General features: G+C 42.6%; 1 pseudogene; it reads left to right on the top strand.

Moving 5' to 3' along the window:
* The first annotated feature begins 18,061 nt into the window (after window positions 1–18,061).
* On the top strand, window positions 18,062–26,359 carry LOC111720289 (annotated as a pseudogene).
* The last annotated feature ends 875 nt before the right edge of the window (window positions 26,360–27,234 follow it).

Here is a 27,234-nt window from a genome sequence, read left to right as displayed (position 1 = left end):
AGGTGGAAGTATAGCCCAGATCAGATTTTCTGCCCAAGCTTTCCTGCTTGGCCCTTCCAGGCCTGGTGGTGGAACTTGGGAAGCATCTGACCTTTCAGTGCAGAAAGGCCTCTAACTCAGAACTCTGGAGAATGACATTCACTCTGCTAAGGGTAAGGAACCCTCAGCTCCTGCATAGCATGAGAGAGCCCAGCTGAACGCTTGGCCGATTTCTCCCTACTCTTTGTGAGAGTCCAGGATGCTGGCAACTACAGCTGTTTCTACTATAGAAGAATGGCTCCCTACCAGATATCCGAGCCCAATGAGGTCACTGAGATGACAGATGAGTGTATCCATGGACTTCAGGCATAAAATGGAAATTTGGATTTCAAGTTTGAAAATCAGGCTAAGAAGGCAGGGAACTTACATGGTTCTGGACTGGTCTGACCATGTGAGATAAAAATTGGAACAAGTCTGAGGGTCTCTAAGGACGATTTGAACAAAAGTAGAAGGATGAACCAGCTCAAGTACTGCTCCAAGCTTAAGGGACAAAGAAGGATCCTGTTTCTAGGTGGGCCCAAAAAACATCAGAGGTTTAACAACCATGCCTATTCTGGGATGGAGACTTTGGTCAAAAAGTGACCAAAGCGAGAAAGGAAGTGATGGTGTCTTTCTGAGACTTCGCACCTCTTGCTACCTTCACCCACTCAACCACATTACAACTGTGAAGCTAACAGTGAGGATCTCTGACTTCTGTTTGGATTTCCATATACATTTCCCAAGCGTTCCTCCCAGCCTGACTTGGCCCAGAAGTGATCTCAGGACCAATGTGACCCTGCTAGGATGGGGACACTCAAGGAATAATTGCATTGTTCTCTAAAAGGAAGGAGATGAACAAATTCTTCCAAATATGGATATCACTCAAGATGGAGAACAGCTATTCCTGATGAAGGTGATCCTCAAAGACTTTGGCTGCCATTACCAGCTTTGCACAAAAGGAAGTCTCTGCAAAAAAGGCAATGACCCCCTGCAAGAAGAAGTAAAATAAGAAGGCCGCAATACTTATTGGAAGGTGCCAATGACACTCTCTTACTCAGCCCCTATAAGGAAAAGAAACCAAGACCTTGGCTCTGACCAAGAAACGTGGGAACAGACGGTACTGATATTTTAATCTTTTCTTCAACTTCAGGACTGTAGAAAAAAGATTGTGACCTAGCAAGCAAGACTTTCCCTCATATTTCCCTGGGACCCATAATGCTATGCTAGTTTCTAGCTTTCTAAATATAATTTCAAGGGAGAAGCCCTTTCTGAGCAGAGAACTAACATTGAGGGTCTCTATTAATTTCCCATTAATCTTTGCAATGCTGGCAAAGATGGGTATATCTGCACAGAAATAAGAGAATATATTATTAACAAAATATGAGGATATTCTAATGGAAATTTGAAGGCCTCTCAGCCACCAGGGATTGTGGCCTTGTAACACCCCATTTCAATTCGCCCATTTCCTCCTCCTTTTCCTTTTCATGGAATTCTCTGGAAGGATTCATTTTATTTTAAACCTTTATTTCGTAAGGAATAAAATTAGGTTGGGACTGGGACTTGCTATTTTTTCTTTGTGATCTTCACTGCCTTTGCTTCTCCCTTTCTATTGTGTATCACCAGGGTGTGGGCAAGGAGAGAGCCCTAGGAGATAAGTAGATTCACCACTTTTCCCCATAATCCTCTGGTTCTTCCTTCCAATATAACCTTGGAACTTCTACATTGAATCACAGAAAAGATGAGTACGGGGTGTTCATAAAGTCTCCCAGATGGAACATTTTCCCCCTGTCCTATTTCCTCCTCCCCATATCACAGTGGTCTTTGTTACCCTTGTCTCTGTTAGAGTATCCATATGCAGCCTGAGGGCCCCAAAGAGGAACCACTAATGTAAGATGCTCAGGCAAGAAAGGGATAGGAAAATGAGTCGAGGGGAGGGGATTGTGGAAGGGATTCCCAGTCTTGGAAACCTCCCTCTTCCTCAGATACAGAAGGAACCAAGGAGAGATCAAGGGAAAAACTCATGAGTTACCCCTCCTGTTCTCTCCAGTGAGGAAACTGTTTCATCCTTGACCTTAACCTTTTGCAACAGGCTCTAGGCCCAGAGCTGAACTACTTCTTAACCACTTACCAATATTTTCTTCTAATCCACCAGTGCAGGGCCTCTGAATTGTAAATCCCCCAAATTCATGGAGGGATTTCCAATTAATGATTGATCATTATCACCTGCCCAGGCCCTCTTATTCCGGGCCACATTCTACAGGATCCCCGACCCAAGGATCACACCCAAGGCATGTTGGATGGGGATGGGGCTGGGCAACCTTCCCGCAAGTTTGTAACAACCTGAAATGAAGGTGAGGGTCTCAACAATGTTTGGAACTCTCATCTCACCACATTGGTCTCAATTTAAGTTTTCCAAACTAAAACCACCCAGATACTGAAAAAATTTATTCCCAAATTTATACCCGCCATAAAACATGATGTTTTCTATATATGGATATTCTTTTGTTTGGGACATCTGTCAATCCCTGCCTTTCCCCACCAATTTGGTCTCAATAATTCCCTCCATTGGGAGAACGGCTACAACCATCGTGAAATGGAATTTCCCAGTAGCATAAACATGCCCACCTCCTTACAAAATAAACACCTACAGATGATATTTATTTTTATATTAACCGGAAGTTTTCTTAAATAAATTTAACAGCTATGAACTTGAGAGAATGGAAGTTTTAAACCCATCCCAGGAGATTACAGAGCCTGCTCAATGACCATTGGCATCAAAGAACCTGGAACCAAACAAATCAAATTAAGGTTCTTATTCAATTTTCCCAAAAACAGGGAAGGAAAAAAGAATTTTAATTTTTGAACTGAAACTGCCTGGTACCACCAAAGCCTTTAATGGTCACCAACCCTGTTAAGGGCCAAAGTCCTTGATTCCGGACCTTCGCCATCAATTAAACCCAGTTCCTTTGTGGTCCCGCCATTATTCTACCTTTTTTCAGGCCTCCAACGCCTGTACTATCATTAACAATCATTTAAAGGAGAGTTGACCATTGACCCTTAACCTGAAAATTCATCCTGCATAAATGCTTGTATTGAAATATATTTGTGCCCTTGACAGGTGTATAAAGCCCATAAGGACTATATTTCTTTTTTTCTATGGAATTCTCAGCAACTTTGCACAGATTGGGGGCAGCAAGGAAGCCTTGATAAATGGTCATTGAGTTTGAGCTGGGGTCTTTCTAGCTAGGATGCCACTTTTCAAGGGGACTTTGGCCAACAGATTAAATTTGAATTTGAATGGCAAGACAGCCCAGAAAGTCGGGCTGTGTCCCAAACCTGGACCTTGATATTGTCCAGTTACCATCTAAGGAAAGTATGGAGAAGGGCTGACCAAAGGGCAAGCAGAGCAGCCAATTCCAGTGCTGGCCATTTTGGCATCCTACAGGAAATAGAGTTACTGAGTCATTTATAAACTTGGAGATTGAGAGCAAAAAATGCCTACATCATTTGCATTTTGATTCATGATTTTAATCCATTTGAACCAGGAAATGCTGATATGGAGATAGTTATTTGTTTTATGAGCCTGGGCAGGGAATTTAATTCTGTCTACATCTGCAATCTCATCTGTAAAATCTGGAGAGTGATACCTACCTCACATGCTGTTCTGAGGCTCAAAAGGGAAGACATTTGTAAAATATTTGCCAAGCTAAAAGTACTTCACAATGGTTTCTACTGTTGTTGTTACTGTGGGTGTGGTGGCTGCTGGTGAGGATGTACATACTAAGACACCAGCAAATGACACTCACCCAGAAGTCAACCCAGAATGGAATAAAATGTCCCACCTACCGTCAGCCTTCCAGAGTTGTGGGGTTTTGAAGCTGAACCTTGGGATTTAGGGTCAGGGATTTTTGTAAAATGGCCCGGGATGCTGCCTTTTTCACAAACAGGGATGGAAGACTCCAGATCACCATCATTTGCCTTTTAAACCTAAATACCCATCACCAGTCCTTTCCCGTTTTTCATTTTATTTTAAGTCATTTAATTTGTTCAGAAATAAGCCTTTGGAAATTAATGGTCCCTTTCATCAGTATAAGAGCGGAAACTGTGGGGACTGAGTTTAGGGGGTGTAAGGCAGCAGAGCTGGCCACCACATCCTGGGCCAGCCTCCAGTCCTGTGACCTCTAGTCCTCTTTAGACTCAAGACTGGGACAGAGCTGAAGACCCACCATGGATTCTACATTCACTTTCCTGCTCTCCATCGGTGAGTGTCCAAGGTTAACCCCAAGGAGGGAGGGAAAGGAGCTTGGTTGATTGAGTCAAAGGAAGGGAGGAAAAAAAGAGGAGAAGAATATGGGGGCAAAGAGAACCCAGTCCTTTTCTTCACAGGGATCCCTTCACATTCTGATCAAAGCAGAAATTAGAAGATTTTGTGGGGGTGGGCGGTGGGGAAGAAGTCAGGTGGGCCTGGGGAGCCATCTGTACATGGTTTCTTTAAGGGCTTTTTGTCTGCATTGGTGAGGTTAGGGGGAAAGACAGGGAAAGTCCGCCCCAAAAGCAAAATGTTTCTTTTTCTGTCTTTTTGTCTTCAAATTCCCCAGAAAATCCTTAAAACCAGGTAGGGAAAAACAAGTGATTTGCAAGGGTGAAAATAAGGTGAGGAACTTTAAGGATGGGAGAAACAAACACTTGGCTCCAGAGGCCCCTTAAAATCAAATTTGTTTTCTCAGAAATTTTTCCAAGACCCAAATCCTCTGGCCTTCCCCAAGTCCCTGTGGTAAGGGCCAAGGGAAGGTTCCCCTTGAGGTTAGGGGCCGACTGGGGAGTGACAGATTCCAAACTCTGGGAGGGATGGAGATTAGAGGAGAGAAATGAATTGTGGTCCCAGGCAGACTTTTTGCTCAGGGAAAGTGGATGACTGGAGAGATGCCAGAAGTTACAGTTGCTGCCTGAAAAGGGCCCGTGGTGGAGGTACAGGAAACCCCTTGATGGTGACAGGTGAGGGGTTCAGGTATCAAACCATCCTTTTGGGGCAAGGGGCCAGTGCTGGAAAGGGCCCGATCCATCTTAGGGTCAAGGGTAAAAGGAAAACTGTTGATCTTTATTACTTGTCTCCACTCACTAACCACCTTCCTAGGTTCTGAGACCACCTGCCTCACCCACTCAGAATTTAAGATTATAAAGTTTTGAAATATTTCCCCTCAATTATTCTGCCAGGAGGAGAGCTCACATGTGATGAATTTTCTTTTAGAGATGGAGAAACTGAGCCCTGAAGAGGACGTAAAGGGACTCGAGCAGATCAGTTGGACCTTAAGTGTCAAGGACAGGATCAAGAGTCATGTCTCTTGGCTGCAAACCCAGGGATCTCCCCCATCTGCTCAGTATCCCTTGGTGATTCAGCCATATAAGCCAGCATGCTCCTCCCTCAGGCATACACAGCCGCCTTTGGGAGCAGGGGCACCCAGCTTTTAGAGGAAACTTTCCCTAGATGAACTTTTCCTTTCTTCTTTATGCTCACAACCCCAAACGCAGTTGGCTCCATGTTCCCTCTGGCCTCCCTACATTCCCCATCAGCCTGGGGAACAGATGTTTTTCCCTCCCCAACCCCACATTTAAATTCTGCCTTTGCTCACCCTTTTCCCTCCCGCCTGTAATGCCCCTTCTCACCTTCACCCATCACTTTCCTATACATCTTAAAGCCCAGCTCAGATGCTGGCTGCCCCAGGATGCTGTCCCAGCTGGCAATGGCAAAGGTCCCTGTCCCTCCCTGCTGCCCCCCTCTTGGTCCTTAGTTTGGGTTTTCTGGACAAGTTTGTCCATTTGGTTTGTGATAGAAAATGGGTGGTGGGAGAAGGAGTTGGGAATTGGTGGTTGTGAAAAATTTTAATACCTTGTATTCCCAATATTGGTGGGAGGGAGGGAGGGAAAAGTTTTGATTGGAACCCTTTTTTCATGACATGAAAGTTGTTTTAATGGGGCTGATGGGGTAATGGGGTGTTTGGAGTTAAAAAAGTTGTAATTCCTTGGGAAGGAGTTTTTAAGTAAAAGAATGACCCTTTCCCCTTTTGGGGTTTACTGGGAGAGGAAATGACGATAAGATGAATGAGGTCAGAAAAGAGAGTTTAGAGGGTTTAATTATTCCTTCCAGCAGTTTCTGTTTTCCTGTTGTATTGGAAGGGGACAGGAAAAGCCAAGTGGGAAAGGGGCCTGGGAATTAGACATTTTTTCTATTCCCACAGGTTGGAGTTTGAAGAGAAGCAGAGATTTCAAATTTTTAAAATGGAGAAAAGTTTGAATTTGTTGTGATATTGTATTAAAGTTTTCTTGGTTCCTTGGGTGATTGTTGTGTTGGCCCTTTGAAGGGGAGTAAGAAGGAGATAGATGGAAAAGGGTGCCCCTTGTTTTTTTGTTTGTAAATTTACAGTTTTGGATAGAGTTTTAGGTTGAAAGGAGTTTAAAAAATTTTAGGTTTTGGGATAATGGTTTAAATTGGGCCCAATTTTGGCCCACTTTTTCCTTTTCTGGGTTTTTTTTCATGGAATGATTGGATGGGATTGGGGAAATCAAAACATTAACTTTCTTTTTTCCTCCTTTATGAGGAGCCTTCTCCAAACCCAAGATTGGAGTTTATTTGAGATTTCCAGGGGAAAAGGAATTTGTAAATGTTTAAACAGCCTTACCAGAAATTTTTGTTGGATGGGAAAGCCTTGGGAGTTTATTACAGAATTCCCTTGAAGGTTTAGGATTGAAATTTTCCTTTTATTTTGGGATGGAGGGAAACTGGGAATTAAAAGTTGTATTTAAAAAGACAACCCAACAAGATTCCCATTTTAAAGCCCGGTTGTGGATTGGACTGTGATTGGTGATTAGTTCGGGAATTTGGATTCCATTCCATGTTCCCAAGAGAGGCCCAAAAAGTAGGGGGGAAGGGAAGATCCAGGGAATTTTGAAGGGATGGTTGAATAGGGGGGTTGAAAAATTTCGGGCCATTCTAAAGTTTAGGGGCCCCAGGAAAAGAGGTTTTTTCACTAGAAGGACCTTAAGGGAGTGAGACCAGAAAAAGATTTTTGCTTTGGGGGTTAGAGAGGGGTTTAGAAATGAATTTGACATTATTTAGGATTTTTTTCCTCAGGGAAAATTTTGAGAACCTTTGGGGCTGGGTTTTGGTGGTTCCTAGGAACCAAGATTACCTTTCTGGGTGTTTGGGGTTTGGGGTTGGTTTTAAAGAGGGGAAATTCTTGTTGTGGAAGATTGAAAACCCAGTTTTAACAGAACCAGAATTTAGCAGATTTGGACCGGTTTTCCTCCCTTTCTGTTCGGGACCTTGGAGGACATTGGGAGAGATGTTTTAAAGGACAGGACAGCCCTTGGTCAATCAGAGTTTGGTGAGGCCCTTGGGAAGTTTGGGGTGGGTGAGGGTGGGGGACTTCCAGGAAAATGTTGAGTGTGACCCTTGCCTTCTGCCCAAGGGGAGGGGTTCTCAGAGCCAAGGGAGGGGGGCCTTAATACTTCGATCTGTTTCTTGGGTTGGCCTTGAGTTAGGGAATTTAAAGACATGGATAGTTTCTATTTGGATTGGGATTTAAGGAAAAGTTGATGGTGAGTTTCTGATTAGAAGGTGAAGAGGAAAGAGAATTAGAGTTGGAAAGGGGACCGGAATTTTCCATTAATGATTAATGAGTTCCTGAAGGGAAAGGGATTTGTCCAGGGTTACTTTGGGGTGTGGGATGAGAGAGATGTTTTTCTTTTTCCTGGACCCTGATTTGAGTTTGGATTTTGCTTGCCCTGAGCCCCAAATGTGATGGGGCCCCAATGAGAAGGGAGGGAGACCATGCCTTCCTTGCCTGTCAAAGGATCAGAGTATGAGATCATAGGGAGGTGAGCCCTGGGGAAAAGAAGTTGGATTTTAAGCTGGCTGTAATAAAAGACAGAAATTTTTTTTTCATACCCGCTTCCTTTACAGAGGAGACAATTGGTTCTAGGAATAGACCTTGATGAAAAGAGTCATGGTCACACAGGAACAGAACCGGGACTTGACCGAGGTGTTCCTGATACCCCCTGTTTTACTTTGTGATCTTCGCCCGTTTTCTTCGTCCCAGGGGTGGTGGACTTAAGATGGACTCCGTGCCGGGAGGCCTCGTCAGACCGGAGAGGAACATTCACTTGCTGAAGGTGGGCAGCCCTCGGCCCCCAAGCACTTCCACCCCCCTCCTTTGGAGGGCCAAGGATGTGGGGGAACAACCGGCTACCTGAAAGAATGACCCACCATTGTCGGATTTGTGATGCCCCAGGAGATGTGGGTGACAGGTAAGAATGGCTTCAAGTTCTCAATATATAAAAATAGGGGGGGAAGAAGTTGAAAGGAGCCCCAGCTTTATACCCCAAGGAGATACTTTAAAGAAGGAAAGGGACCTGGGAAAGCCAAAAATGTCTGTTAAGCCCTGTTTGTAGGGCTAGAAACTGGTGAAGGGTTGGATGCCCATCAATTGGGAGAATGGTTGGCAACCGTGGTATATTAATATTATGGAACGTTAATTTTCTGTGTTCCAAGCAGGATGAATAACAGAGAGCTTGGAGAGACTTAATGAACTGATTGCTGAGGAAATGAGCAGAACCAAAGAATTATATATAACAACAACGATACTGTATGAGGATGTATTTGATGGAAGTGGATTTTCTTTGACTAAGAAAACCCAAAACAATTTCAATTGATCAATGATGGACAGAAGAAATTAACCCAAAGAAAAACATTGGAAATGAAATGTAAATTGTTTGTAACTTGTTTTTCCCGGGTTATTTTTACCTTCTGAATCCAATTCTCGCTGTGCAACAAGAGAACTGTTTGGCTCTGAACACATATATTTTTCCTAGGATATACTATTCAACATATATAGGACTTCTTGCCATCTAGGGGAAGGGGTGGAGGGAGAGAGGGGAAAAATCGGGACATAAGTGAGTGCAAGGGATAATGTTGTAAAAAAATTACCCTGGCATGGGTTCTGTCAATAAAAAGTTATTATAAAAAAAAAGAAAGAAAGAAAGGTAGCCCAGAAAATGTGTGCTCTGTTTAGCAACATAAAGGAGAGGTTGGGATAAGGACTGGTTATCGTTTAGGAAGTGGAAAACAGGGTTAAAGGATGGACCAGCTCAGGAAATGCACCAAGCTCAAGGGACAAGAATGGAAGGAGAAACAACCACATTTTCCTAGACAGCCCCAAAGACCATCTGAAGTTTATTATCTACCCCTGTTAAGGGAAACAGACTCAGGCCAATGAATGATCAGAATCAATGGAATGGTTGGTCAGGAATTCTTCAGAGACCTCTATGATCTTGCCTCCCTTATACCCACCCCCAGCACAACTGTGGAGGGGATCTTGAGAACCTTGGGTCTTTATTTGTGTTTCCAGATGCACTCCCCAAGCCTTCTCTCTCAGCCTGGCCTGGTCTAGAGGTAGCCTCAGGGAGCAATGTGATCCTCCTTTGCTGGGGATCCTCATGGATACCTAGGTTTGCTCTGTACAAGGAGGGAGTTGAGGGAATCCTGCACAGCATGGAAGCCCATGAAGACCGGGGCAGGTTCTTCTTGACCCATGTAACCTCCAAGGACTCTGGCAATTACAGCTGCAGCTATCAGCTGGGCACCAATGAAAGTCTCTGGAAGCAGTCTAGTGATGTCCTGGAACTTCTAGTAAGAGGTGAGAAGACCCCAACAGGAAGGTACTGGTAACTGCCCCATTCCTCAGCCCCTACAAGGAACTGAAAGCATGGCCTTGTTCCTGGCCAGAAACAAAATGTAAGACTCTATAGAGACTTTCACCCAGTCCTCACTTCCTGGCTAATGGGGACCCAACGTGTGAGCTGGGACATGAAGCATTGCTCCTTATGTCATATTTGACAAATACATCTTTATTCAGGTTTCTGTCTATCGCACTCTTATTCTAAAAGATAAACGCTCCCTCAGCATGATTTGTACCCAATTGTTTGATAGTCATGATGATGGGAAGTTGTAGAAAGGAGTAAGAGAAGAAATGTAGTGGCAATTATTGGGAATATGGTATTATTATACATAGTTGGTTCATGATAACTTCCTTCTCTTCTCTCTCTACCTATGTTCAGAGTTAAGTAATAAATTTCTACTATCATCTCTCTAGCTGTTTTCTTTTTTCTGTTCTTCTCCTTGTTTTCTCTTTCCTTGGTATCTACTTTTTACCATGGGTCCATTCCTTTCTGTAAGTTTAGAAATGAGAGAATGAAACAGAGAGGGTAAGGACTAAACGTTTTTCCTCCAAGGTATTCCCTGACTTTGCTTTTCTTTCCTTCCCATATGTGTCTCACAGGATCTTTGCAGCAATACATTCCTAGAAGGTAAAGAAACTCAGTTCCTCCTCCCATTATGCCCTTTTTCCTTTTTCCATGTAACTCAGACTCTCTGAAGCAGACAGAGATTCTGATAAGGGGAAAATGTTAGCAGAAAATCTGAGAGTGAACTTTAGCCTCTTATCCCATTTTCTCCTTTTCTTCCTACTGTAGTTGTTTTTGTTGTTCTTGTCTTCCTTGGAATACCTGCAAGACCCATCATGGTGAGGCACCCAAAGAGGAAAGGCCATGTAAGTTATCTGTTCAGGGAGATGACAGAATCCTGGCCCGGGGGGAGGGGGAGAGGAATAATAGAAGGGAATCCTGGTCCTGGGAGCTTGGGAATGATGGAATCTATTCTCCACTTCAGATGAAGAAGAGATCAGTGAAACAACAAGGGACCATTGGTGAGTTAACCCCATTCTGTCTTCTCATCCCTATAGGAATGCTATCTAATGACTTCTAAATGAGGATGTCTAAATTATTGTAAGTTTCTATATAACATTTCAATGACAGTATTTCAATACCCTTTATTTCGTTCATAATTCTATGAGGTATATTTCATGTATCTAAAAGTATGAGAATGAGAAGACATCTATCTATTGCTTTCAGCAGACGAGTCTTGAAAGATTTCATGACATAGAAACAGATTAAGAACATCTGCTCCTAATTCATCACTGTTCTCTCCCTCTTCTATTTCTCCTTCAGGTTCCCATGGCCGACGATCCACAGGGAGTGACATACACTCAGCTGAACATAAGAGCATTGAATAAGAGGAAAACTGACACCAAGAAGACACCAACAGAAGCCACTCTCTATGCCAATATGAACTGAAGGTTTAGGCACTTTTCGCAAAGGAATTCTCTCCCTTTTTCTCTTCTATTTCTTCTCCTCTCCTTAACCCTTCTTTCATCTGTTCCTTAATGCATCTTTCCCAGAAATTAACAATTCAAGAATCATGAAGACAAAAATAAAAGAAGATACAGCTGTTTCTACATTAAGCGATTGGAGAACTTAGATTAACATATTTTGTTGGTCTGTTTGTTTTGTTTTTCCTGGGGTAATTGGAGTTAAGTGACTTGCCACACAGCTAGGAAGTGTAAAGTGTCTGATGTCAGATTTGAACTCAGGTACTCAGGACTTTGGGTGTGGTGCTCTATCCACTGTGCCATCTAGCTGCCCAGGAATAAAACATTTTGAAAAGCAATGGAGATAGGATTAAAACCAAGGATCACCAAACCCACAAAACTGATTATAATCCCTGAGTGGTGCATGAATATACTGTGAAATAGAGGATTTCCAAATATTCTTGAGGAAAAGAAAAGAGCTGATTAGAAAGTTTGGCTTTCAGATACATTATAAGAAATGTAAAAAAAAAAACGTCACCAGGAAAAACAAATCAAGAGGGACTTCACAAGGTTAGACTGTTTACATTCCTATATGGGAAGATGATACTTATAACTCATAACAACTTTCTCAAATTAGGGAAGTTTTGCATATATATACTGAAAGTATTAATTGAATTGAAGAGATGATATCTAAAGACAACAAAATGAAGGAGTGAGAGGAATATTCTGGGAGAAAGAAAAACAGTAGAATGAAGGAAATTATCTTAAGTAAAAGTGACAAGAAAAAGCTTTTACTGTGGAGGAGAAAAATGGGAAAGTAAGAAGGAGTGACAACTTTATTCTCATTAGAACTGGTTCAAAGAGGGAATAACACACACACTCAATTCGGTATAGAAATCTACTATGTCCACAGGAAATGGGAGAAGAAGGGGAAGTGATGGAAAGGATGGCAGACTGGGGAAGAGTCAGTCAGACAGAAAACAATTTTGCAGAGGCATAGGGGGAAAGGAGAGAAAGAATAGAATAAACAGGAGATAAAGGTTAGAGAAAAATGCGTTTGCAAATATAATTGTATAACAATTTCAAAGCAGTTTTCTCTGATAAAGGTTTCTTATCTCAAACATATAGAGACCTGCATCAAATTTATAAAAATAAGAGCAATTCCTCAATTACTAATATGAATAGCTCAAATGACATAATCAAAGCTAACTAAGCATATGAAAATTTGTCCTACCTCACTATTGAATGGAGAAATAAAAATTAAAACAATTCTGATGAACTCCCTCTTATGTATTATATTGACTGATAGGACAGAAAAGGAAAAAGACAAGTGGTAGAGGGCATGTGGGGGAAATGAGATGTTAACGCCTTGTTGGCAGAGCTGTGAATTGATTCAACCATTATATCGAGTGATTTGGAACTGTGTCTAAAGGGCTACAAAGCCATGCATACCCTTTGATCTAGCAATAACACTCCCAGGTCTATATCTAAAAGACAAAACAAAAACAAAAGGACTTTTTATATCAGATCTTTTCTGGGAGCAAAGAATTAGAATTTGAGGGGATAGCCATTAACTATGAAATGGCTGAACAAATTCAAGTATGTGATTTTGATGGAATATTATTGTATTATAAGAAAATGGTGAGTAGGATGCTGCCAGAAAAACCTGGAAAGACTTCTATGAGCTGATGCAACATGAAATGTACTGTGTATAAAGTAACAACAATAAGATGTAAAGTAACAACAATAAGATGTGGTTTCTTAATTGTGGGTGGGGATAAGGGAGAGAACCTGGAACTCAAAAAGTTTTAAACAAATTTTAAAAACCTTGTCTTTTGAACGTAATTGGAGAAATATTAAATAAATAAATACAGAAAGTAAATAATATTTCTGTCTCTTACTCTTGGGCACAGAACCCCATAATACCAGATTTGAACATTTTTATTCACTTTCTACCAGTGTTCTGGGATAAGTAGTGATCGTGATGCTAGGTGAATTTCATCGTTACTATCCATGACTCCTCTACATGCACTGAGGAAGGGGAGCATCAGGTCTCTTCAAGGATCCAGGAAGTAAAATTCTAGAATACATAAAAGGAACTATATATATATATATATATATATATATATATATATTTGAGAGATGTGAATCTCTCAAATGGGAATATATATATATATATATATGTTTATATACATATATATACATATGCATACATACATACGTGTGTGTGTATATATACACACATATATATCTCTTAATGCTAACTGACATGGATATGTGTTCTCCAATCTTAAACCTACTTTACATTGAAGCCTGTATATACATATGAGAGGGTTTTCCAAAGATATATGGGGTGTGGTGATATTTTATACCAAATATTAATACTCTTTCACTTGAACAAATACATTTTTCACAAAGTTAATTACCTTTACCAGAGTGTTTGATATCAGCTGATAGTACGGAGACATACTGTTGGGGACTCATGAACAGTGGTAGTAGAATTACCTTTCTCCAAGTTACACTACATTACTTATGTCCCCCAAATTCTCTGGTCATATTTACATATTTGGAATAATCCTTTCTATTATTTTTGATTTTCAAAAACATCTCCTCCTCTGAGATTCATAATATCCAAGTAATTTCTCAAGCAAAACTGGTTATCCTTCTTTACTAATTAGCAAAATGTTAACCTTCCTCAATAAGTTTAATCCTGACCGCCTTCCTCCTTTTCTCAATTATTCCAGTCAAAAAAATGTTAAGGTAAAAAATGAGATGACACTCATAGCCCACTCCTCTGCAAAGGGAACTTCATGAGTGATACATTGCACATATTTTCAAGTTTCTATAAAAGTATTGATTGGGTTGGATACTCATCATTTTTTTTTGCTTTTTCCCTTTAAAGCATCATTAGTTTTTGAAGTAGAACTACTAAAAGTAGACTGGAAGAAATTAAGAGAATGCAAAAACTCAAAAAGATTAATAAAAATCTATTTTAAAAATAAAGATCCCAGTGATTTCTTCCAGTATTTTATTGACTAGGCTAAATACATCACATTTCTTTTATCATCCTCAAAGGGAATTGTCTTTCATTTTCTAATAATGAGCATGTCATTAAATTTACTGGACAAGAGTTTCCTCATTTATAACATGCAAGATCTGGAATAGATCACTAGTGTGCTCGGTTTTGGCAGGAGATCTCTGTTCAGTAATCAAATGATCTAAATAGATCACTCTGTTCAAGAGTTTCCCACATTTTTTCCACATTCTTCCTACAAGATCACACTCCCCACTGACCAAGATACTTTGGATATGGCCTGATGTTAAGAGAAACAGCAGCATGATCACAGTCTAAGTCTGCAACAGGTCTTCTCCAAATGAAGGTCACAATCTCAGCAAGGTCTGGTACTATTATTTCACCACATTGTTTTCACCTCAAGCCTCCCATTCACTAAAACCACCAGGTAGTTAGATGAAAAATTGACTCTGCTATTTTCACTGTATTTTGATATGTGTGTATGCATGCACATAGATCTGTATCTATATAGGGATATATCTTTGGGCCATCTGTCATATCTATAATTTCCTCCCCCTCCCAAACTTTACTTCACAGGGATCCTCCATTCATTGAAAAATTTGCTTATATATAATCATGAAGATAAAATCCTTCCCAACAGTGCATGCAACTAGTAATGTATTTCTTAAATTTCACATCTACCCACAGATATAGATTTACTTTATATTGATCCCACATGTATTTATTCTGCATAAACATATCCCATGTACATGCTGTCTAACCTGGGGCAGTGAAACTCTTGGAAAATCTTTTTTTCTGGAAAAGGTAATGACAAATCTTGGAGGGGATGTGGGAAAATTGGGACAATAATATATTGTTGGTGGAATTGTGAATGGATCCAACCATTCTAGAGAGCAATTTTGAATTATGCCCCAAAAGTTATCAAATTGTGCATACCGTTTGACCCAACAGTGTTACGATTGGGCTTATATCCCAAAGAGATGTTAAAGGAGGGAAAGGGATCCACATGTGCAAAAATATTTGTGGCACCCCTTTTCATAGTGGCAAGAAACTGGAAACTGAATGGATGCCCATCAACTGGAGAGTGGCTGAATAAATTATGGTATATGAATGCTATAGAATACTATTGTTCTGTAAGAAATAACCAGCAGGATGATTTCAGAAAGGTCTGGAGAGACTCACATGAACTAATGCTGAGTGAAATGAGCAGTACCAGGAGATCTTTGTACACAACAAGAAAAGACTATATGACAATCAATTCTGATGGATGTGGTTCTCTTCAACATTGAGATGATTCAAAACAGTTCCACTAGGGCAGTGATGAAGAGAGCCATCTACTTCCAGAGAGAGAACCATGGGAACAGAGTGTGGAATACAAAACAGTATTCTCACTCTCTCTATTGTTAATCACTTACATTTTGTTTTCTTTCTCACTTTTTCTTTTTCTTCTTTCTTGATCTGATTTTTCTTGTACAAGTTGACTGTATAAATATGTATACATATATTGGATCTAACATGCATTTCAATGTATTTAACATGTATAGGACTACCTGCCAGCTAGGGGAGGGGATGGGGGGAAGGAGGGGAAATTTTGAAACAAAAGCTTTTGCAAGGGCCAATGTTGGAAAAATTGCCCATGCATATGCTTTGTAAATAAAAAAGATTTAATTAAAAAAAAAAAGAATAAACCTTAAATCAATCTTACTTTGTAGCAAAGTAAAGATATAATAATTTGTTACTACCCAGGGCCTCCACTCAGAATTCTGATTCCAAGGTTACTCAGGAAAAAGTTGTCTTTCTAATATTCAGAATGTCTCCTATTATTTCCATCTGTTTCAAATTTAGTACCTCCTGTGACCAACTCACTTTCCCCAATTTTCCTTTGTGCCCTCTGGAATCCCACTTCTATTATGAACAAACTTCCATTCAAGGCAGCTCTGCCTTCCACCATAAAATCATTTTGCATAGATATCTTGTACTGATTGGTACGCTTCGATATATTTTTATCCTTATCAATAGACTAAAAGCGCCATAGGACAATTCTGTCTCTTTCTTGTCACTGCATTCTCAGCACCTGGCTCAGGGAAAATCACATAACACAATATTAATAAATGGTCATTAAGTTTGAACTGAGTCTAGTCTAGGCAGAACTCTAAGCAGAAAAATACTGAATCATGATGTAAAGGAAGCCCAGAGCAACCATTTGTCCTAAAGGACTCTCGGTGCCTCTTTCTCAAGAGAAAACTTTCAGAAGGTAAAATGCCTGATGAAAATGTCGACAGAGCAGCCAACTCCTGCTTACTCTGGCTGGCCATTCCAGGACCAAAAGCCGCTGCCATTGTTACATTGTGGTGTTACAAGGGAGGCTGGAACTAAGGCCCTTAAATACCTACAAGTGAGATACAACAAACTACGACAGTATTTGGTGACAGATTCATGACTTCATGAAGTCAGAACGATATCAGGTCATTGGACATTTATTAGCTCTGTAAATCCTAGCAATGAACGAACTCTGGGGATAAGATAGAAGCCATCTTTCATGTTGTGAGGATTAAATGAGAAAAATGTTTGTACAATCTATACAAAATGGAAAGTGATAAAGAAATGACAACCAGTGCTGTTGGCACTGCTGTTGTTGTTGTTTATGATATTCACCCCAAGAGAACAGAAGATGATCCTATGGGTTTTTTTGCAGAAATGCTTGTTCTGAAATGTATTTGTTTCCTCACTAGTCAAGTATAAGCTCCATGAGGAAAGTCCTCTTTTTTCTCTTTGCATTCCTAGCAAGTAGCACAGGGCAGGCCACAAAGCAGAGATTAATAACTGGTCATTAAGTCTGAGCTGGATCTTGTCTAGGTGAGATGCTGCCTGTCTCCTAGAACTCTGAGCCAGAAAAGCACTGAATGATGATGTGCTACTCAGGCCAGAAGAGTCAGTGGTGTCCTGACTAACTTCTGAGATGTCTTGGTCAAGGCTCCATTGTCAGAGTAGGTACAATGGCTGACCATGGAGGAATCAGAGCAGCCAAGACCAAGGCTGGACAAACCTTGGCTGGAAAGTGTGCCCACTATGGCATCCTACAGGAGATGCAGTCACTGAGCCATTTATATACCTGGAGATAAAGGGAAACAGATTCCTACATTATTTGCCTGATTCATGATTTTAACTGACTGGAAATCAAGAAAGGCTGGGGTCAAAACTTAACATAGCTCAATACAAACTATGAGCTAAGGCCAAAAAATTAACTCAGTCTCAATTTGATCATCTGTAAAATGAGGACAATATAGGGTCTACTTTCCAGGCTGTTTTGAAGATCAAATGAGAACATATGTGAAAAATATGGCAAGATGAAAGTACTATAGAAATCCTATCCATCGTTATTGTTTTGTTGTTGTGCTTGTGTTGTGGATGACAAGGTTCACACCAAGAGAGCAGGAAATGACACTGAGACAGAAGTCATACCATGCATGGAACATGTGCTCACCCTCCATCTGAGCCAAGGGTCTGAGGTCATGTTCTGGGGCTGTGGTGTTAAACCTTTCAGCCCAATCTTGGTGATTTCAGGGGGAAGCTACTTAAGGGGGATGCTGCTCCTTTCATGATACAGTAGAGCATTTGTGGAGACCCCAGACTCCTTTCAGTTGTCTTTAAAACGAAATATTTATCAGTTTCCCCAGGCCTTGCCAGGCTCCATTTACCATAAGTCATGCTGATTCCCTCAGAACTCAGCCTTGAAGGACCATGGTCCCTTTCATCAGTATAAGAGCGGAAACTGTGGGGCCTGGGTTAAGGGGGTGTAAGGCAGCAAGGCTGGCTACCACATCCTGGGCCAGCCTCCATTTGGCCTGCCTTTTCCGTGCTGCACAGTTGAGGCTAGGTGACCCAGCACAGAACCCAAGACCCACCATGGACTCCACAGTGATTTTCCTGATCTCCATTGGTGAGTCTCCAAGTTCAAATCAGGGTAAGGAAGGACATTGTGCCAAGATTCTGAGCTGGCTGACCAGACCGACGGGGAAGAAACTTAAAAAGAATACAGAAGCACAGGGGGTGAAGTAGGACCCCATTGTCTGATCAAATGACTCTTCCTCCATATTCAGACCTCAATTTCTCTTACAGGACTGTGCCTGCTCTGGGAGATTACGGCAGAGATGGGTGAGTGCTGCCCCCCAACATCCCACTGTTCTTTTTGTACTCCTGGTCCCAAAACAACTCAGAAATCCACTCCCAGGATAGGAACTTCAGAGTCCAGAGGTGAAAGATTCATAGGGTGAGAGAAATCCTGAAAAATCTTGAATCTTTTTCCTTCTCAGATGCCCTTTTCAGGCCGACCCTTTGGGCTGACCCAAGTCCCGTGGTACCCAAAGGAGTGAATGTGACCCTCAGGTGCCAAGGCCGACTGGGGAGTGACAGATTCCAGCTCTGGAAGGATGGAAAGCTCAGCGTGGAGAGAAATGGCTTGTGGTCACAGGCAGACTTTGTGCTCAGGAAAGTGAACTTCTTCCATGATGCAAGAAGCTACAGGTGCCGCTCTGGGAAGGGACCCTTGTGGTCAGAGCTCAGTGACCCCCTGTTCCTTGTGGTGACAGGTAAGGAGTGCCGGTATTAAACCATCCCTGGGGGCAAGGAACCAATCCTGGGACAAGATACCCAGATCCTTCTCTAGAAAGTAAACTTATAAATGGGGCAAACCCTCAGGCTATATTATCTTCCTCTTCTTTCTCCTTTACTTTCTCACAACTCAAAGTGCTCTGGGAACATGTTGTTCTTAAGCTCATGTTTTGAATTTTGAAATATTCTTTCTCAATAACCCTATGAGGAGGAGTACACATGTAGCATGATTTCTCTTTTAGAGATGGGGAAACTGAGGCTTGGAGAGGAGATAAGGTGACTTAAGTAGGTGAGAAGGTTCTGTAGTGTCAGGGGATTAGAAGCCATGTCTCCTACCTTCAATCCCAGGGATCTTCCCCGACCTGCTCAGAGTCCCTTGGTGATGCAGTCATGAGAGCCAGACTGCTCCTTCCTCAGATGATACCAAGCAGCCTTTGGGAGAAGAGGGACACAGCTTTCCCTGAGCAAATGGAATCTAAATGAACTTTTTCTTTCTTCTCTAAGGTCCAACCCAGCAACACCCTCCATGTTCAGTTTTATCTCCCACCGCTCCCTTCTGTCCTCACTACATTCCCATTACCCTGAACAGATGTTTCCCCTGCCTTTGATGCCTTTCCCATCTTGACACTCATTTTCCTGCACATGGTTAAAGTCCAGCTCAGACTCTGGTTTTCCTGCTCTCTCTGATGGCAACAAATGTCACTGTCCTGCTCCTTGGACCTCCCAGCATGCTATCTTCACCTCTCTTTTGTGCCCACTCTAAGTTTGGAACCCTTCCCAGCATCTCAGGGTGCCATCTATTTGGCAGCGTTAGAAGGGAACCTGCTAAAGAGGGAAAGAACCTAAGAATGGGAGTTTGGGAGAGGGGCTCAGAGACCTACACCCCCAGCTCCTGGCTGGGTAACAATCCCTGAAGATCTCAGCTCTCCCTCCATGGCATGACGGGCAAGGATTATATAACAGGATCATTTGAATTCAAAACCTTGTGACCTTTAGGAATACAAGGCCTCTGGTGGGAGCAGGGATGGTGCTTTTTCTAAACCTTTGGCTCCCCCAGGCACTGAGCAGGAAATGGCTGGTAAGTGCTGAGTGAGGGCAGGATCAGATCAGTCCAGAGGGATCCCCTGTCCTCCTGTACCAGGATCTTCCCCACCACTGGCCACATAAAGCTCTGCCAGATCCTCTCTAGCCTCACTGAGGACTGGGCAAGGATAAGCAGGCCAAAGACCAATCATTCTGCAACAGTGTTGGAAAATGGTAGAGTGTAATGGGCTGAAGCTGGAGTTGATGCACTGAGGTCCCAAGCACGTGAGGCTAAATAGTAATTGGACCATACTTCAAGCATATATAATAATAGAGTATGGTCCAATTACTATTTAGCCTCACGTGCTTGGGACCTCAGTGCATCAATGTAATGGGCTTAAGCCCATTACAGTAGAGCCCATCTTGAGAAGCTGAATTTCTCTCTAAGCACATCCCAACCCACATGGTCATGGGATTGTTAGGAAGTAAGAGCTTTCCAAACCATGTAGCTGAGGAAAAGAGCTGAATTTGCGAGTGATGTTGCATTAGCATCCTTCCTTGATGGAGCAAACCAAGGCTCTCAACCCGGAGCTCAGTGCCTTAAAGGAGGTGAGAAGGGGGCAGGAAGGGGGTCTAGGACTCTTGCCTTCCCATGGCTCTGCACATTCACAGCCTTCCTGGGCTCAGAACATTTTTTTCTGATGATCCTGAGAGCCATGTTACTGACCAGTGAGATGGCCGACAGTGTAGCACTCTTGGTTGGTTTTCTGAAGGTCTTGGAATCAGTTTTCTTTTCAGTAAAGTAATCACCACGAGAATAGCCAGGTGTTAAAGTCCAAATCCTTTACTTTTCCTTCACAATCTAGTTTTTTTACCTGGGGCCTGGCCATCTTGCTGGAGAACCTTTCAGACCGGCCTTGGTCTCAGTGGGGGAAGTGCAGGAGGCAGGCCACGGTGGTGGGAGATGAAGTGAATGAATCTGGCTCTGAGTCCCCGGGCTTGTGCTCCAGCCTCCAGCCACCACAGAGGTGGATGATGGAACAAATGTGTCTCTGGGTCCCGCCCTGGCTGAGTTTGTCCCAGCTTATATGCTCCATTACAGTTAAATCCATTTATCATACTGAGTATAAGCCAATCATTATAGCACTAGGGAACCATTACTTGTTGCAAGATTAATCAATCATCCTGAACTAGAGAACTCTTAAGCACCACGCTAAACTGAGAACCATTGTCTCATCAATTCCACTGAGCTAGCACCTTGTAAGAATCCTTGTTTTAAGTCCAGAGTTCTGGCCCATAAGAGACAGGACTGGAAACGGGGGTCTGTCTGGTCAGGGACCTTCAGCCCACCTTAGCCCTGCTAAGCTGTTTCAGGCAATGCTGGGAATGGCTGGTGGTGAGAGATCAGGTCTCTCATTTCCTTGATCCTTTCACAGAAGACCTCCCCAGACCCAGAATTTCATCTTCACATGGCTTCCCAGTAGCTCCAGCAACAACGGTGACCATCTGGTGCCAAATGCTATCACCGTCATCCTCTCACGACTACATTTTTGCCCTCCTGGAGGCAAAGAGCCTGGAGCCCTTGCAGCTGCAAAGTCCTACAGAGAGCCAAGCTGCTTTCTCACTTCCATCTGTGAAGGCCGAGGACACTGGGAGCTACAGCTGTCTTTACTACAGGAAGACACCCCCCTACAAAGGGTCGAATCCCAGCCATCTCCTGGAGCTGATTGTGTCTGGTGACTAGAGATAGACACATCCTAAATGTCCAATTCCATCCCCAACATAGGGGGACCCATAGAGCTGTGGGGCCAGAATAAAATCCATGGATTGTTTAGGGATGGTTTGGGGGAGGGGAGACTCTGGTACTCTATCCTGTTCTATATGGACTCAGCTTTGGGCCTCAAGACGATGTGTCTGTTCCCAGCTCAGGCAGGTTCCAGCCAAGAAAGTGGGAAAAGAGGCAAAATTTCTGCTATACCTTTCATTGGGAGATAAAAAAAAAGGGTGCCTAGAAATGACATATGACCTTGACAACTGTCACCCCTTTCTCCTCAGGACCACTCCCCAAGCCTACTCTCTGGGCCAAAGCTGACCTTGTGGTGGCTCCAGGGACCAGCAGCACTTTATGGTGCTCAAGACCCAGGCTGTCTTCTCTTAAGGAAGTGACTTTCACTCTGTGGAAGGCTGGGACCCCAGGGCCCTTACAACAGCAGCCCTCAGCAGATCTCTGGACTGACTTCTCCCTCCCCTCGGTGACACCCAGAGACACTGGGAGCTACAGCTGTACTTACAAAGACAGGACAGCCTCTGGTAGAGAATCAGTGCCCAGTGATGCCCTGGAGCTGGTGGTGCCAGGTGAGCCTGCTGGGGACCCAGGAGAGTGGTCAGGACCACCCCTCCCTTCTCTGCCCACATGGGGGCAAGGGCATGGTACCTACATAGCCAACTCTTGTGATATTATAATCTCGAATCTTGGGCAAAATCTTATGATGGTGCCTAAGTTGGGAGATAGGAGAAGAGGCACAGAGACTAAGACCTGAAAGAGAGTTTGGAGGTTCTTGAGGCCAAACCCTCCCTTACTAAGGAACAAACAAGGCCCTGAGAGGAAAGGACTTCTCCAAGGTCACCCAACAAGTGAGGGACAAAACTTGGAGACAAGCCTGAGCTTTCTCACTACTGGATCCTGATCTGAGGCCAAGATTAGGCTTCAGTCTGAACCTGTCTTTCACAGAATAGAAGGGAAGGGAGTGAGGAACCTGGGTTTTGATCCCGGGAACTTATCAGATATATGAGATCAAAGGCTTGGGGAATTCCCTCCAATTTGGCAGGGTCCTTACCTCCCTGGCTAGAACCAGCCAGATATCTAGTCAAACTTCTCATGTACAAAAGGAAGCTCATGGATCAGGGATAGAAGCTGGGTTTGGAATTCAGAAGACTCATCTTCCTGAATTCAAGTCTGGCTTCCATACCATTACTATCTTCATGACCCTGAACATTTCTGTTAACTCTGTAGGTCTTATTTTCCTCATTTATAAAATGAGCTAGAGAAGAAAATGGCAAAGCACCCCAATACCTTTGTCAAGAAAACTCTAAATGGGGTCTTATCATTGGACGTGATTTAAAAAAATCTGGAAAATCAAAGTGGACTGAGACAGACCCAGTGAGGGAGCCAAAGTCACAGGAAATGAGAGACAGAGCAGGGACTTGACCTAAGTATCCTGACCTCTAGCCTCCTCCCAGATCCCCCAAGCCCTTATTGCCCTCACAGGATCTCTGCCCAAGCCTGCCCTCTCAGCCCTTCCAGGCCTGGTGGTGGAGCCTGGGAAGCATGTGACTCTCCAGTGCAGGCAGCCCCCTCAGTCAGCACTCTGGAGAGCGACATTCACTCTGCTGAAGGTGGGCAGTCCTCAGCCCCTGCAGAGCCAGAGCCCAGCTGGGACATCTGCTGTCTTCCCCCTCCTCTCTGTGGGGGCCCAGGATGCTGGCAACTACACCTGTGTCTACTATGACAGAATGGCTCCATTCCAGGTGTCTGAGCCCAGTGAAGCCCTAGAGATCCAGGTGACAGGTGAGGGTATATTCATGTTCTCAAGGCATAAATTAGAGGGTTGGGAGGTATGATTGAAAGGCAACCCAGAAAATCTGTGAGGACATCATTTTCAGGCTCATTTTATCATCATGAAGTAGAGATTGGGCCAAAACTGCCTGGGGGTCAGAATGCAGAGACCAAGAGAGGGGAAAAGGTCCTGCTCAGTATTGCACCTCTCAGGGAACAAGAATGGAAGGAGAAACCACCTGCCCATCGTTAGCTAGAGAGCCCCAAACAACACCTGAGGTTGACCATCTTTCTCCATTCAGGGAAATAGAGCAAGGAATGGTCAGAGTCAATGGAAGCTGGAGCTGATGGTCAGGGAGTTCTTTAGAGACCTCTACACTCTTGCTCCCCTTCCATACTCCCTCATCTCAACTATGGGAGTGGGGCTTGAGCATCTCTGCTCTCTCTTTGTGCTTCCAGATGAGCCCCTCAAGCCTTCCCTCTCAGCCTCACCTGGACAAGAGGTGGTCTCAGGAACCAATGTGACCCTCCTTTGCTGGGGACCCTCATGGGCTACTAGGTTTGTTCTGTACAAGGAGGGAGTTGAGGAAATCCCACACAGGATGGATGCCCATGAAGACCGGGGCAGGTTCTTCTTGACTCATGTGACCCCCGAGCACTCTGGCAATTACAGCTGCAGCTATCAGCTGGGCACCAATGAAAGTCTCTGGAAGCAGCCTAGTGATGCCCTGGAGCTTCTAGTAAGAGGTGAGAGCAGGATGATGGGAAGATGTCAATAAGCAATCCATTCCTCAGCCCCTACAAAGAAAGGAAAGCATGGCTTGGTTCTGGCCCAGAGATACAGGGTAAGGTCTACAAAGACGTCAACATTGTCCTCATTTCCAGGCCAATGGAGACCCAGTGTGTGAGCTGAGACATCAGACATTCTTCCTTATTCCTTTTTACACACACACACACACACACACACACACACACACACACACACACACATCTTTATTCTGACTTCTGTTTATCTTACTCTGATTCCAAAGATAAACCCTCACTGAACAAGATTTGTACCAAACTGTTAAATGCTGGGGATGGGAGACTGTAGAGGGCATAAGAGAAAAACTTAATAACTAATTATCTAGGAAGGGTAAGTGTTCCTTTGTCCGGGTATTTATGAAGGTTCTTCTCTGCCCCCAATCTATGTTCAGATCCCAGTAAGAACTCCATCATCATCATCCTCAGCTGTGTTTCCTTTCTTCTCCTCCTCCTCTGCCTTCTCCTGTTTGCATTCCTCTGCCATAGATCCATCCCTATGGGTGAGTTTGGGGAAGAGAGGATGAAACAGAAATAATAAGGACTAGACCTCCATTTCCTCCTTTGAGGTCTTCACTAACTTTACTTCTTTCTTCTCATTTCTCTCTCCCAGGGTCTTTGCGGGGATACAGCCTTCAGAGGTGAGGAGACTCAGCTCCTCTTCCTATTGCCCTCTGTTCCTTCTTTTCCATGTAACCTGGACTCTCTGAACTGCAAAGAGATTCTGGTGAGGAGAGGAAGCTGACAGAACCTCGCAGAATGAATTCCATCTGCTTATGCTATTTCTTCCCTTTCTCCCTACTGTAGCTGTTTTTGTTGTCCTTTTCTTCCTTGCCGTTCCTGCCTGTCTCATCATCCTGAGGCACCCAGAGAGGAAAGCCCATGTAAGTTATCTGGTCAGGAAGAGGGGCAGGATCCTGGAATGGGGAGGAATAGAAGAAGGAAATTTTGGTTGGGAAGCTTGGGAATGATATGACCTTCTCTCCACCTCAGATTCACAAGTTGCCAAGGACAGACCAGGGGAACTATTCGTAAGTTAATTCCATCCTGTTTCTTACCTGGAGAAACTTCTTTCAAACTTGACCCTAATTTTTAACAACAGGTCTAGGTTAGAAAAGATCTTTCTTATTTCCTCTCTTCCAGTACAATGTCTCTAAAATGAGAATCTCTTAAATTAGTGAGAATATATAAATAACATTTCCATAACTGTACTTCAATATCATTTATTTCCTTCATAATTCTTTGGAGTACATTTCATGTATCTAACAGTGTGAGACCGAGAAGGCATCTATAGTTTTTTCAAATGAGTCTTCAAAGCTTTCACAACAGAACTACATTAAGAACTGCTGCTGTGAAGTTACTCACTGTTCCCTCCCTCTTATATTTTCTCCTTCAGGTGCCCAGGGCTGAAGACCCACAGGAAGTGGCATACACTCAGTTGAACTTAAGAACCTTGAATAAGAAAAAAAAAGGACGCCAAAGAGCTACCCACAGAACCTATATTCTATGACACTGTATATTTAGACTGAGGGCTTGGGCACTTTTCACAAAGGAATTCTCTCCCTTCTTTTCCTCTTCCATCTTGGATCCTCTCCCTGATCCTTATTTCATGTGTTCCCTAATGCACCTTCCCCCATTGCCATGGATGAGGAGTCATGGTAACTATTAGGAACATCCACTGGAGTGTAGAGTTGGACAGAGTACACCTGTTTAATGGTGGCTGAGGAGGAAGGAGGAGAAGAGAATCTGCAATTCAAAGTTTAAAAAAAAAAACATTATTGAAATTATGAAACACCAGCAGAGAGTGAATTTCATTTTTGTTCATGGTTTGTAGCAAAATAATAATAATAATAATAATAATAATTTCACCCCCTGCAACTATTGCAACCACATTGATTTGGGGTCACTAATTTTTTGCAGGGGTGAGACAAGGGAAAAAGATTATCAGTAGTCCATATGTTTCTGGCATATATTCAGAGCTGTGCGCATATTATAGTGTTCCTTTGTTAGAAATGTTTTATGATTTTAAAAATTAATTTAGTTAATATAAAAAAATGTTAAAAGTTATTATTCATGTAATTAGAAGGAAATAACATAATAAATACAATACAACAAAATGAAGCAAATTCCTTGTTTGATGTTGTCCTTTCAATTTTAATAATTTTTTTCTTTGATTTTTCAGGCAGTCCAATTAAATATTTAATTGGACAATTTTTATTTAAAATCTTGGCTGCGTGCTCAAATCATAGCTCTCCTTCCTTTTTCTCTATTTTATGAATGAAAGCTATCAGAGATGTAAATTTTCCCCAAAGCACCTCCTTGGCTTCATCCCATAAATTCTGCGATATAGTGCAATTGTCATTCTTCTTGATAAAATTATGAATGGTATTTATGATTTTCTTCTTTGACCCACTCATGCTTTTGGATAAGATTATTAAATTTAATTGATCACTCCTCAGTCTTTTTTTAAAATTAAGATGAAGTATAATATATTTTGCTCCAGACTATTAGCCTTACTCTGTCTCTCTGCTTCTAAGGTGTTTCTTATAAATAATGTGCCATACAATTCTAATATTTGATGCATTCTGTTGTGTACTTTGATTTAATTGGTGAGTTCATTTCATTCTTAATCCACAGTAATGATTACTGTGTTTTCCACCGTCCTATATAACTGCATTTTTGTCCTTCCCTCTCCTTTCACACCATCATCTTTAAATGATTGCCGTTTCTAACTGCTGCCTCCCCTTTTATCACCTCTATCTTTTCATTCACTCCTCCCCTATTATTTCCCTGTTGGACAGATTTCTATACCCAAATGACTGTTACATTCCCAATTTGAACCATTTCCATGAGGGAGAAGACTCAAATATTTTTAATAAAGCTTTTTATTTTCAAAATACATGCACAGATGATTTGACAAAATTGACCCTTTCATAGCCTTGTGTTTCAGATTTTCTCCTTCTTCCCCCCCATCCCCTCCCCTAGATGTC

Source organism: Sarcophilus harrisii, chromosome 3 (genome assembly GCF_902635505.1).
Source record: "Sarcophilus harrisii chromosome 3, mSarHar1.11, whole genome shotgun sequence".
Lineage (NCBI taxonomy): Eukaryota > Metazoa > Chordata > Mammalia > Dasyuromorphia > Dasyuridae > Sarcophilus > Sarcophilus harrisii.
Note: the sequence above shows the minus strand (reverse complement) of the source record. Positions and strands in the feature narration are given on the sequence as shown.